This window comes from Pan troglodytes, chromosome 15, assembly GCF_028858775.2.
Source record: "Pan troglodytes isolate AG18354 chromosome 15, NHGRI_mPanTro3-v2.0_pri, whole genome shotgun sequence".
In the NCBI taxonomy this organism is placed as follows: Eukaryota; Metazoa; Chordata; class Mammalia; order Primates; family Hominidae; genus Pan; species Pan troglodytes.
This window is the reverse complement of record NC_072413.2, coordinates 61,629,065-61,641,589: the sequence shown is the minus strand read 5'-3', so window position 1 is coordinate 61,641,589 and position 12,525 is coordinate 61,629,065. Positions and strand designations below refer to the sequence as shown.

Below are 12,525 nucleotides of genomic sequence, written 5' to 3'. Positions count from 1 at the left end.
GCAGAGTGTGATGTTCCTGATTAGGTAGCATCCATCATTTATGGTCAGTTCTTCACAGAAAGATAAAGGTATGAACTGGTAGCAGCCAAGAGTCACAGCATGTAGGGAATGGGGACCATGACCAGTAAGTAGAATCTGGGCAGGGAACCAACACCCATTTTTTGAAGTTACTTAAGACTAAATATTATAATTGGTAAATCTTTTACTTAACCATTGTACAGTGTGTCAGCTGAAAATGAACAAACAAGTGAGAGTGACACTTAGGGAATTCTTGCTCTTGTCCCTGATACTCCCTACCTGATGTGACCATCAGGCCTTCAGACTGGTGAAGATGCAAATGTCAACCTACACACTAATATTAGTGTAGTGTAAACACACCTGAGAGCAATAACTGAAGCCTACCCTGAGAATGACCCTGTATGGTAGATGCATCTGAATGTGTGTTCTAAGCTAGGGAATCTGGGAGTGGCCAACCTGGACATTTTTTCCTTATCAATGATGAACATCTGAACCCCTGTCCTGCCCTGTTCATGGCAGTGGCAGCCCATCTGGAGCAGCCTCTCCGACAATGCTGGCTGCAGCCGGGAGGCGCGGCTGGGGCTGTGTATTCCATGGAGCAGGCAGGATCCCCACCCTCCTGGATGCAGCTGCAGCCACCCAAGCTGCAGCTGCAGGGTCAGAAATGCCTGCTCCCGCTGCCTGGCCTCTCCTTACTCCTGGAGCCCAATCAGATCTTGGTGCAAAGTTGAGGCCAAGCCAAGGTGCTGTTGCAATCCAGCCAGGTGTGCTCATGCTTGGGGCAGTGCTGACATGCCAGCCCCCTGCCGCCTTGACCCTCTCCGGGCTTTGGGCACAAACAAGCATGGGAGGGAGGCTGAGTGGGGTCTGAGGGCAGCTCAGCGCTGGGCTGCAGGCACCCCTCTGCAAGAGCAGCCTGGGCACCATGAACAGTGGCAGGAGGCAGGCAGGCTCCTGGATGGAAAGGGGAAGGTCCCTGGTGAAGCCCCGCCTTCAAGCTGGGGAAGGCGTGAAGCCTGGGGACCAGGCTGCCAGCCCTGCAGACCAGAGTGGGAATTTGTGCTTTTTTCTGGGCCCGCCCATGGCTGCCTGTGGACCAATCAGCAAGCACTTCCTTGCTGATAAAAACCCGACTCAGCCAGACTCAGGGAGATGACAGGATGACCAGCTATGGAGAGGAGCTACCCACCCCAGGGTCTCCTCTCTGCTGAGAGCCGAACACTTGATGGGACACCCTCCCTTCAAAGAGGAGCTACCCACTGTGGGTCTCTGAGCTGTTCTGTTGCTCAGTAAAGCTCTTCTTCGCCTTGCTCACCCTCCACTTGTCCACGTACCTCATTCTTTCTGGACACAGGACGAGAACTCAGGACCTGCCACATGGCGGGTCTAAAAGAGCTGTAACACAAACAGGGCTGAAACACACCCCTTGCTTGCCACATTGCAGGAGACAAGGAGAGAAGAGCTGTGGCCCTTTGATGAGCTCAGACCTAGAAGCTCCCCAAGCCAAGGCTGTGACATACTCTTTGACACTGCATTTCCTGGCATCTCCAAGCTTCTGGGCGGCACCACGTTCCCCAGTGCCAGCTGTGGAAGCTACTTGTGGTACACCTGGTTCAGCTGCAGCTTCGCAGGGAGCCAGTGCCCATGGTGGTGCCTGGAGCTGCCTGCCCTACTGCAGCCGATGTGCCTGGCTGTTTGCAGTGGCTGGACCCCATGCTCACTTGCTCACACACCTGTCACCACTCCACTCCACTCATCTCAGAAGGTGTGGGATCTTGGCAGGTAGCATGAGCTGAGCACAGCCTGACAGGCTGATTCGGCCCAATGGGCCTGAGCAAAACTCAGGCAAAGGCACCACTGGCCACAGAGGTTTCCGGCTGGAAAAGCAACACCCCCAAGGATCCCATAACACAGTGGAACAGGGGCCATACAGGGGATTAAGGCCCTGAGTTTTGGGTTGGATGCAGCTTGCCAAGTGGAGGTTGTTAGAGGGAGGGTGTTAGGTGAAAATGCTATATTAATTGCATACTATTTGCAAATGATTGTGGTTTTTCTGCGCAGCCAGCCGTCACTGGGCCATGTGGCTGTGATGTCCAGTGCACCAGCCCTGGACTATAGGAAGGGGGACATGTTGTCCAACCTGCCACCATTGGATTGCAGGTAAGACAGATATCTTGTCCATCCCACTGCCACTGGACCATTTCTATAATTAAGGCAATTCCCCTGTCCAGCCTGCTGCCACTGGATTCTCTTCCATGTATGTAATCCCCTAATAAAACCCCAGGTCTTATTTGCTGGTTCTGGGTCTCTCCTTTGGCCTCTTGAACCTGGTGCCTTCCTTACAGAGGTTAATAGGGGTTTGGCACAACAATTAGTAAAATTTAGTTTCCTCTTTTTAGATTACAAAAAACAATTTAGGCCAGGCACGGTGGTTCACACCTGTAATCCCAGCATTTTGGGAGGTCGAAGCAGGTAGATCACTTGAGCTCAGGAGTTTGAGACTAGCCTGGGCAACATGGTGAAACCCCATCTCTACAAAAAATACAAAAATTAGCCAGGTGTGATGGCATGCGCCTGTAATCTCAGCTACTCGTGAGGCTGAGGCAGGAGAATCTCTTGAGCCGAGATCGCGCCATTGCGCTCCAGCCTGGGCAAAAAAACAAACAAAAAAACTGACAAGTGTCATTCCCATTCTATTAGCTCTCATTAGTGTTGGGAATGCAGGGAGTTTTTTTGACAAATAAATCCTACTGGAGGATTATATAACTAATTATAGTTTAAAAAAGGGGTTCTCAAAATGTGAACCAAAGACTCCTGGGGGTACCTAATACTCTTTCAAGGGGTCTGAAAATTCCTGCCTTTTCCTACTCCATGTCTGTATGAGGACAGGTTTGCTTCAAATACTTAAAAAAAAAATCACAATAGTTTGAAGGCAGAGTCAGATATGAGAATCCAGGTTTCTTCTATATGCCAGACAGTAAGGAGATCTGCAAATACATTAAACAGAATAACTCTTTGTTGTACCTATTTTTCTTTGTTTTAGAAAATATATTTTTCTTAAAATGTTTATGATAACATGTAATGGGTTTAATATCGTTACTCAAAAATGGGTAAATACATCTTTTTAGACTTTGGGTTTTTTTTTTTTTTTTTTTTGAGTCAGAGTCTTGGTCTGTTGCTCAGGCTGGAGTGCAGTGGCTCAATCTCGGCTCACTGCAACCTCCACCTCATGGGTTCAAGCGATTCTCCTGCCTCAGCCTCCCAAGTAGCTGGGACTATAAGCGCGTGCCACCATGCCCGGCTAATTTTTGTATTTTTAGTAGAAACAGGGTTTCACCATGTTGGCCAGGATAGTCTCGATCTCTTGACCTCATGATCTGCCTGCCTTGGCCTCCCAAAGTGCTGGGATTACAGGCATGAGCCACCGCTCCCGGCCAGATTTTTGTTTTAATTTCTAATATTGAAAATATCGATAGATAGACAAAACCCACATAAACAAAAGCTCTTTGAGGCCTTCAATAATTTTTAAGAGTATGGAGGGGTCCTGAGACCAAAAAGTTTGAGAGCCACTTGTCTAGAATACTCTCTTCCTATTCTCCCAGCATTCTTGCATTCCATGATAGAGCTGTGTACCTGTATTACTCTCTCCTTGAAAAGAGGAAGTGTATATTCAGCACAGTACTTAGCAGTGTTTTGCATGTACTAGAGGCTCAATAAATATTTGGTGAATTAAAAACTGAATATTGCTGTTTTCTTCCAAATCTGCTCTTCTTTTCAAATTTATCTTTGTTTAACCCTGCTGCTCTTTATAGGCAGCCATTGACTCTTTTTTCCCTTTCGTTGCTAAAACTTAGAGGGATAGTCTTCATTTAGCTCCATGCCAAGTGTGGTGGCTAATCCAGTGTGGAGAGTTTGGGAAGGAGGCACACCAGGAATTCATTTTGCATCCTGCTAACTTTCACACTAATGTTCAAGTATTGATTTTATCATGTTATTTTTGCTCAAGAGCCTACAGAGTCCCTGTTTACTTCAGATATAAACACCTGTGCCTGTGTTCATGCCCATAACTTTATCCCATGTACCAACCTTATCTCCCATTAACTAGCAACACCTCTGCAGCCAGGCTGACTGCTTCACTAGTCCCCATGCATGTGCTCTTTCCCAAAGATAAATTTTTTGCACTGGCCACTCCTGCCATCTGGCTGTTATCCATCCTTTAACCCCCGTTCAGGTCCCAAAGTCTCCATGAAATATTCTTGAATTACCTTTTTTTTTTTTTTTTTGAGACAGAGTCTCACTGTATTGCCTAGGCTGGACTGCAGTGGCACAATCTCGGCTCACTGCAACCTCCACCTCCCGGGTTCAAGCAATTCTCCTGCCTCAGCCTCCCAACTAGCTGGGATTACAGGCACCCACCACCACAGCCGGCTAATTTTTGTATTTTTAGTAGAGACGGGGTTTCACCATGTTGGCCAGGTTGGTCTCAAACTCCTGACCTCAGGTGATCCACCCATCTCAGTCTCCCAGAGTGCTGGGATTACAGGCGTAAGCCACTGTGCCCGGCCTGGCCTTCTTAATTACTGTCTCATAACGCATCCTGACTGAAATAGAATCACAGCATAATGGACAAACTGATTGGTGAGCAAGGAAGAAAAAGCCTTTGTTTCTTGCGGGAGGGAGAGGGCAGGACTGGTAAGAGAAAATGTCATGTTGTCCTTCTGTACAGCCACCCACACACAAAACCTCAACCAAACAAACCAGCATTATCAAGGGCCTGGAGCCAGAAATGACAGACAAACTGGGGCAAAGTGTTGCTTTTTGCCTTTCCATAGAAGAGGCCATCGTCTTTGCTTTTATTTCAGCATCGAATCCACTGAAGTGTATTTACTTTTTATGCATCTGTTTCTGCCATTAGATAATTCATTGAGGAACTAAGGATGTCTTATTCATGTTTCTATACCCACTAGCATACCGTAGGTGCTCAATATATTTCCTTAAAGAAATGTGTGACTGGCATGGGCGAAGCTGGGGAGAAGGCTGTCAGATGAGCTCAGAAGGCAGGCTGAGGCCCGATTTAAAAGAGCGCGATGTGGCGATTTAAGCCTTGTCATGTAGGCAAAAGGGAACAGGGAAGCTAGAAAGTTTCTTTTTTTTTTTTTTTGAGATGGAGTCTCGCTCTGTCACCAGGCTGGAGTGCAGTGGTGCAATCTCGGCTCACTGCAACCTCTACCTCCCGGGTTCAGGTGATTCTCCTGCTTCAGCCTCCCGAGTAGCTGGGACTACAGGCATGAGCCACCACGCCCAGTTAATTTTTGTATTTTTAGTAGAGACGGGGGTTTCACCATGTTGGCCAGGATGGTCTCGATCTCTTGACCTCGTGATCCGCCTGCCTTGGCCTCCCAAAGTGCTGGGATTACAGGCATGAGCCACGGCACCCGGCCAGTTTTTTTTTTTTTTTTTAATTTTATTTAAAATAATAAAAAAAAAACTGCTCTACACATTCAGAGAAATTTCTCTAGTAACGAATTACAGAAATGATCCCTGAAAGTACAGTCTAAAGGTTTCTTCTTATTAATATTAATTTTTTCCCAAGGTAATACATGTTTAAATTTTTAAAAAGACATAATACAGGCCGGGTGCAGTGGCTCACGCCTGTAATCCCAGCACTTTGGGAGGCTGCGGCGGGCAGATCACAAGGTCAGGAGATTGAGACCAGCCTGGCCAACATGGTGAAACCCCGCCTCTACTAAAAATACAAAAAAATAGCTGGGCGTGGTGTTGCCTACCTCTAGTCCCAGCTACTTGAGAGGTAAGGTGGGAGGATCGCTTGAGCCCCAAAGGTGGAGTGTGCAGTGAGCCCAGATTGTGCCGCTGAACTCCAGCCTGGGCAACACAGTGAAACCCTGTCTCAAAAGAAAAAAGAAAAGAAAATTTTTTATGGCCACCTTAGAAAATGGGAGAAAAGGCCGGGTGCAGTGGCTCACACCTGTGTTCTCAGCACTTTGGGAAGCCCAGGTGGGCAGATCACAAGGTCAGGAGTTTGAGACCAGCCTGGCCAACATGATGAAACCCTGTCTCTACTAAAAGTACAAAAATTAGCTGGGCATGGTGGCGGACACCTGTAATCCCAGCTACTCAGAAGACTGAGGCAGGAGAATCGCTTGAACCCGGGAAGCAGAGGTTGCAGTGAACCAAGATCGCACCATTATACTCCAGCCTGGGCGACAGAATGAGACTCCATCTCAAAAAAAAAAAAAAAAGGCCGGGTGCGATGGCTCACACCTGTAATCCCAGCACTTTGGGAGGCCGAGGCAGGCAGATCACGAGGTCAAGAGATCGGGACCATCCTGGCCAACATGGTAAAACCGCATCTCTACTAAAAATACAAAAATTAGCTGGGCCTGGTGGTACTTGCCTGTAGTCCCAGCCACTCAGGAGGCTGAGGCAGAAGAATTGCTTGAACCCGGGAGGCGGAGGCTGCAGTGAGCCGAGATCGTGCCACTACACTCCAGCCTGGCGAAAGAGCGAGACTCCGTCTCACAAAAATGAAAAATAATTTAAAATAAATAAATAAATAAATAAGAAAATGGGAGAAAAGCCGGGCACAGTGGCTTACACCTGTAATCCCAGCACTTTGGGAGGCTGAGTTGGGCAGATCACTTGAGGTCAGGAGTTCGAGACCAGCCTGGCCAACATAGTGAAACCCTGTTTCTACTACTCGGGAGGCTGAGGTGAAAGAATTGCTTGAATCCGAGAGGGAGGCTGCAGTGAGCCAAGATCATGCCCCTGCACTCCAGCCTGGGTGACTGAGTGAGACTCCATCTAAAAAGAAAAGAAAAGAAAAAATAAAATGGGAGAAAGAAGTGAGACGCTCTTATGGCACTCCACTATTTAAACCAAAAGTTCATTGTAGGAGAGTTAAGGATTTCGTCTTTTTATTTATTTATTTATTATTTATTATTATTATTTTTTGAGACAGAGTCTTACTTTTGTCATCCAGGCTGGAGTGCACTAGCGCGATCTCGGCTCACTGCAACCTCTGCCTCCCGGGTTCAAGCGATTCTCCTGCCTCAGCTTCCTGAGTAACTTGGACTACAGGCGCACACCACCACACTCAGCTAATTTTTTTATTTTTAGTACAGGTGGGGTTTTACCATGTTGGCCAGGCTGGTCTTGAACTCCTGACATCAAGTGATCTGCCGGATATTTTAAGGCACTAAAACATTGGTGCTATTAATACAAAGGGCTGGAAGAGGTGGAAAATGGAGGCATGCAAAGTTGGTTTCAAGCCATTGCAAAATCCAAATAAATCATAATGACAGGCCGAATTAGGGTGTTATCCAGAGGGAGAGCAAGAGTGCATGAAAACGCTTTTTCTTCGCCACACAGTGCTATGAATGTGTGACTAAGCGCAGAGGATTAGGTTGAGCGTCAAAAGTGATGTTAAGTCTTTTAGTGTGGTTGACTGGGACGGTGAAGCCACTAAAAGAGGGAACACAGAAGTTTTTTGTGGACTTTGGGACACTTACATTCAGGAGAATCAAAGGGACTGAAAGAGAACTGGGATGGAGGAGAACTAGAGGATGGTGTGGTATTTCCCAAGACATCCCCTGATCTTGCTATCCCAGCATCTCCTAGACCTTCCCAAGATCCAGCAACTAAAAGTATAACACTTGTCACAAGAAGCTAAGGTTGGCCTATGTTCTAATTGGAGGTGATGTGGGGGTAAGATGGGGAGTATATGGGAACACAATCACAAACTAAAGCTTATATACTAACACTTTTTTGGGAAGTTCAATGTCAAGGAAGTTGGAGTGAGCAGGAAAGGAAAGTGAGGCAGGAAGGAAGACAGCAAATACAAGAGAGAACATGAAGATGTGACACCAAGCTGGCCATACCTGTGTTAAATATTTTGAATATCCCACCCAGCAGCATACTTATCATTGGCTGAAATTACCTTACATTGTTTTTAATAAAAATAATAGATATTGTCTGTTTGCCCACGAGAAAATAAACTACATGGGGACAGGGACTTTGTTAAATGTTGTCTCTCCAGGACTCAGAATATACCTGGCGCATAATAGGTGATGAATAACATCTCTTGAGTGAATCACGTTAAAGAGAAATATTTTTCTAAATAAAACACATTCCATGTAATGTAGTACTTTGTTATTTGTGCAGAGTGGTTTCTGTTCCTCATTTTTTATCCTCCAATTTCCTAATCACGCCCAGAGGCCTACTTGCACATAAGGAATGAGAACCATAATGATAGTTTCATGTTACAGAGTCTTCTACCTGCAGGGCTATCATCTAATACTCAAGGACCCAGCAAGGCTTTGAAATCCTTGCTTTTCCTTATCTTAGCTGATCAAATAGGTAGTTAAGGCATCTGTATGGGGAAAGAGGGAGATTTATCTTCTGCCCTGAGCATTCTCGCAGGGGCTGAGGACAAAGGGTATAATTTATCCCGCTTATACTAGGTATATATTTATGATTTTGTTTTTTGAAAGAAACAGTTTTCTTTTCACTGCGCATTTTGCTTCAAGAAGTAGTCAAATAAGGTTTTTTGTTTGTTTGTTTGTTTTAGAGACAGAGTTTCACTCTGTTGCCCAGGCTGGAGTGCAGTGGTGTAATCCTGCAATCTCTGCTCACTGCAGCTTCTGCCTCCTAGGCTCAAGTGATCATGCCTCAGCTTCCCCAGTAGCTGGGACTACAGGCAAGCGCCACCACACCTAGCTAGTTTTTTGTATTTTTTGTTGAGACTGGGTTTCACCATTTCGCCCAGGATGGTCTCAAACTCCTGACCTCAAGTGATCCGCCCACCATGGCCTCCCAACGTGCTGGGATTATAGGCGTGAGCCACTGTGCCCAACCCAAATAAGCTTTTTTTTTCCTTAAGACGGAGTCTCGCCCTGTTGCCTAGGCTGGAGTGCAGTGGCATGATCTTGGCTCACTGCAGCCTGCCTCAGCCTTCTCAGCCTGCCTCAGCCTTCTGAGTAGCTAGTACTACAGGCATGCGGCACCACGCCTGGCTAATTTTTGTATTTTTAGTAGAGATGGGGTTTAGCCATGTTGGCCAGGCCAGTCTTGAACTCATGACCTCAGGTGATCTGCCCACCTCGGCCTCCCAAAGTGCTGGGATTACAGGCGAGAGCCACCATGCCCAGCCAAGTTTTTTATGTATATTTTTTTAATGTAGGAAAAGATTTGTGGGAAAAAAAATTATTACATGCTACAAGCTTAAGTGAGAAATGACTATCAAAAGTAGTAAATTTTGTATTACAAATCAACAACTATCACGTATCTACTTTTGATATTTAAATTCAAAGGTAGGAAAATGTTAATTAGGTGAATATGTTCATGATTGAGACTATAATCTCCTTAATGTTCCTTTTATCATCTACTCTCAAACCTAGGAGTAAATTTCACTTCATTAGCCTCATAGCAATCATCTGTAATCAACTGACTACAAACGTACTCAAGCTGCAGGCTTTCACTGTGACTCTGTATTTTATATCCTTCATCATCAAAACATGTTTTTAAAAATGGGAGAAAACATGGCTTTATTGCAATGTGTTATTGTTACTGCATACATAATACGTTCCTGGCAATCATCAGAGCCATCTTTATAATGCTTGGCTTATCTTAGGACACCGTGTTATCTAGCAAAAATATTTTAACCTAATGCTTAGAAAATTAAATCCAACTTTTTTTTTTTTTTTTTTTTTGTGATGGAGTCTCACTCTGTTGCCCAGGCTGGAGTGCAGTGGCACGATCTTGGCTCACTGCAAACTCCGCCCCCAGGGTTCAAGCAATTCTCCTGCCTCAGCCTCCCAAGTAGCTGGGATTACAGGTGCCCACGACCACACCCAGCTAATCTTTGTATTTTTAGTAGAGACGGGGTTTCACCATGTTGGCCAGGCTGCTCTCCAACTCCTGTCCTTAGGTGATCCACCCGCCTCAGCCTCCCAAAGTGCTAGGATTACAGGCGTTAGCCACCCTACCTGGCCAGATCCAACTCTTACTAAATACTTCTCTAGGATATGAGATGAGAGAGTCAAATAATATGTAAATCCAGAAACAAGTAGGCAATGAGTAGGGATATTGGTATGATTAGGAGTCATTGGTATTTGAGTCTGAGGCAAAAGTTCCAGAAGGCCTACAAAAGAAAACAGAAGCCTTTCATATTTCTTTTATAGCTCAAATAGTTTTGTATTATTGTGTCACATACATCAGTTAGAGATCATATGATAAAAAAGAAGAGGTCGGGCCATCTCAAAAAAAAAAAAAAGGAAAAAAAAAATCCTAAAAATACCACATCAGTCTGGTAGTCTTTTTTTTTTTTTTTTTTTTGAGATGGAGTTTTGCTCTGTTGCCCAGGCTGGAGTGCAGTGGTGCAGTCTCAGTTCACTGCAACCTCCACCTCCCGGTTTCAAGCGATTCTTCTGCCTCAGCCTCCTGAGTAGCTGGCATTACAGGTGCGCTACCACACCCAGTTAATTTTTGTATTTTTAGTAGAGACGAGGTTTCGCCATGTTGGCCAGGCTAGTCTCGAACTCCTGACCACAAGTGATCCTCCCACCTTGGCCTCCCAAAGTGCTGGGATTACAGGTATGAGCCAAGCGCCCGGCCTTGGTAGTCTTATTTCACATAAATTCATATCAACTTCACAACAACTCTCTTTTAAATATTAAATAAAAGAAATCTACATTTCTTTGCCTATAATTTTCTTCTTTTTTGTTTTGAGACAGGATCTGACTCTGTCGCCCAGACTGGAGTACAGTGGAGAGATCTGGGCTCACTGCAACCTCCGCCTCCTGGGCTCAAGCAATCCTCCTGCCTCATCCCCCAAGTAGCTGGGAGTAAAGGCATGAGCCACCATGCCCTGCTAATTTTTGTATTTTTTTTGTAGAGATAGGGTTTCACTATGTTGCTCGGGCTGGTCTCAAACTCCTGAGCTCAAGTGATCCATCAGCCTCAGCCTCCCTAAGTGTTATGATTACAGGCATGAGCCACTGGGCCCAGCCTGCATATAGTTTTCATCTATTGCATTTAAACTTTCTTAATTCTACCTCCTGGCTGGTATACATTCCTAGTCCTATCATTAATTTTTCTTTTTTTCAAGGTTCATTTTCAACAATTAAAGGACTCAGCAAACATATCCTTTTTTGGGCTGGGTGCGGTGACTCACACCTGTAATCCCAGCACTTTGGGAGTCCGAGGTGGGTGGATCACTTGAGGTCAGGAGTATGAGACCAGCCTGGCCAACATGGCGAAACCTCGTCTCTACTAAAAATACAAAAATTAGCTGGGTGTGATAGCGCACCTGTAATGCCAGCTACTCAGGAGGCTGAGGTAGGAGAATCACTTGAACCTGGGAGGCAGAGGTTGCAGGGAGCCGAGATAGTGCCACTGCACTCCATCCAGCCTGGGCAACAAAGGGAGACTCTGTCTCAAAAAAAACAACAAAGGCCAGGCGTGGTGGCTCATTCCTGTAATCCCAGCACTTTGGGAGGCTGAGGCAGGTGAATCACCTGAGGTCAGGAGTTCGAGACCAGTCTGACCAATATGATGAAACTCTACTAAAAATACAAAAATTAGCTGTGCGTGGTGGCATGCACCTGTAATCCCAGCTACTCGGGAGGCTGAGACAGGAGAATCACTTGAAACTGGGAAGTGGAGGGTGCAGTGAGCTGAGATCACACCATTGTACTCCAGCCTGGGCAACAAGAGTGAAACTCTGTCTCAAAAAAAAAACAAAAAACAAAAAAACCCCCAACATATCCTTTTTTGTCATCCTTCCTGTAATCTCACAAAGTAAGGGGTATAGGTAGAGGAAGAGTTGGAACTTCAACTTATAATTCCTGAATGCCTACACTGTGCTATCTTACTTTTATTGTTACTTAATTTTCATAAAACCCCTGAACAAGCGACATTGTCACTTGATGAGTAATTTGGAGTTTAGAGGAAAATAAAATACCTTGCTCAAAATCACATATCTAGCTTTGAGTAATAGTGCTTATTACAACATCTGCTTTGGGCCTGCTGTGATGGCTCATATCTGTAATCCCGCCACCTTGGGTGGCCAAAGAGGGAGGATTGCTTGAGCTCAGGAGTTTGAGATCAACCTGAGCAACATAGTGAGACCTCGTCTCTATTTAAAAAAATTTTTTAAATTAAAAACAAGTGTTCATGATATCATTTTTCTTTACCTTTTTTCTACTGTTTCCACACTAAAATAGATTATAAAAGTAAGTAGCCTGACAAACAGAATTAGAATAAAATAAGTGAAAGGAGAGAGCAGAAAAAAACAGTGTAATTGGTTGAATTTAGCTTAGCAATAACTTTCTTAGCTCTTAATTTATGTATATTTAGAACCAATCTTTTAGTACATGCTCCAAATCAACTACATATGAATTGGCAAATAGGTATTTTAAAATCTTTTTTTTTTTTTTTGTCTGAGATGGAGTCTTGCTCTGTCGCCCAGGCTGGGGTGCAGTGGCACAA

The 12,525-nt window shown here is 45.1% G+C and overlaps 1 pseudogene; it reads right to left on the bottom strand.

The window, feature by feature from the left end:
* Nucleotides 1-5,502: 5,502 nt before the first annotated feature.
* On the bottom strand, nt 5,503-5,575 carry LOC112205522 (small nucleolar RNA U3; annotated as a pseudogene).
* Nucleotides 5,576-12,525: the final 6,950 nt, after the last annotated feature.